The sequence below is a fragment of the Propithecus coquereli genome, unplaced genomic scaffold (genome assembly GCF_000956105.1).
Source record: "Propithecus coquereli isolate 6110/MARCELLA unplaced genomic scaffold, Pcoq_1.0 Scaffold94, whole genome shotgun sequence".
Lineage (NCBI taxonomy): Eukaryota > Metazoa > Chordata > Mammalia > Primates > Indriidae > Propithecus > Propithecus coquereli.
The window spans coordinates 2,035,420-2,037,175 of NW_012155729.1; positions in this window are offsets into that span (position 1 = coordinate 2,035,420).

The following is a 1,756-nucleotide window of genomic DNA, read 5'->3' on the forward strand; positions in this document are numbered from 1 at the left end:
ATCGAATTGCTGCTTCAAATCCCCCTCTACCTACCAGGGCCGTGGTGACACCATCTTCTATCTCTTCTCGAAATTAGAATGTTTACTTTTCTCACTCGTGCTTTTAAAACACATAGTTTGAACTCTGTTTCTGTTTTCTGTAATAGAATACATTCTCAAGGTTAGAATGGCCTCAGAATAAACCGTGAGATGGGACCCCAACTCAAAACGCAATGTTTGGGATGCAGTTTAGACAGGGAAGGGACCTCTACCCACCGTAACGTGTGTTTCGTCCTTATCACGCCTTTGCTGACGCCTGAAATAAGTATTTGAAGTCAACGTGTGTTCCAAAAATCGTGTGCTCCAAATTGAGCAAAATGCTTCAAATGCAAATATCCATTTACTTAAATTCACGTTAAGAGTGAATGATGCTCCAAGGAAAATTGATGAAAAGAGAAAGACTCAGCAAGTATCTGAGGATGTGGTAAAAGCCACCACCACCGAATGGGAATGATCAGGTGGAGAGGAAAAGTAAAGCCTGGGAATTTACAAAGACAAAATTTGTTGTTGTTTTTTTTAAACCTTAAAAAGTAACAGACTTTTCACTGTTAGAGACTCAGAATGCTACTGCGTCCATCGTGAAAGCTTGTATAACTGCGCCACAGTTAACTCGGTTGGTTACAAAATAGTCCTATTAAGTTTTAGGCTCCCTGTTTGACCCTGTTTCTGTTGTATGGCCTGGGATTACATTCTTTATGCGGCGAGCTATTTTGTAACAGTTGGAACAGTTCAGGATACTTTCTTTGCTCATTGGTTTCAAAATAAGAGTGCAGATAGAGTCATAGTAATCACTCTTTGATTGAGTAAATATTTATTAAGCTTCCAGTATAGGTTACATATTTTGCTGCTGCTAAGTTTCAGATAAAAGTTTTGGAACTACTACTTCAGACAGAGATTAAACACATGGTCCCTACATTTATGGAAGCCTGGGTCTAGCATAGGTTATAGAAAAATAAATGGAAAATTACTGTACAGTCTAACATGCCCTGCAGGGGCGAAGATCCTATCACAAAATCCTGGCTCAGGAGAAGAGGACAGATGAGACCTTTCCAAAAATGGTCAGTTTCCAACAGCATAACATGTGTGGATGAGTTCCTATTGCAACTGTAACAAATTACTGGAAACTTGGTAGCTTAAAACAACACAGATTTGTTATTAATATCTTATTGTTCTGGAAGTCAGAAGCCCACCTGGGTTTCGTTGGGCTAAAATCAAGGTGTCCACAGGGCTGTTTTCCTGCTGGAATCTCTAGGGAAGAATCTATTTCCTTGCCTTTTCCGGCATCTAGATGTTGCCCCATCCCTGGACCACGCCCCGCCTTCCATCCTCAGAGCTGGCAGCAGCCAGGAAAGTCTTCGTCCTGACCCCATGTCTCTGGATCTGATGCTTCTGCCTCCCTCTTCTCTATTTAAGGACCACTGTAATTGCATTGGGCCCACCCCCAAATCCAGGATAATCTCCTTATTTTAAGGCTATCTGATTAGCAACCTTAATTCCTCCATGCCACTCATCATAACATAGTCACAGGTTCTAGGGTTAGAACATAGACGTATCTGGGGGTGTTATTCTACCTACCACAATGTTAAAAATCTTCTTTTATGAAATAGAAGAACCTTTAAGTATAAAATACTTGACTGTGTATAAAACACAATTAATGTCTTACTAATCTTTTGTGGATGTTTTAGAATAAAATTGTCCAATTTATATTCCTAAGAAG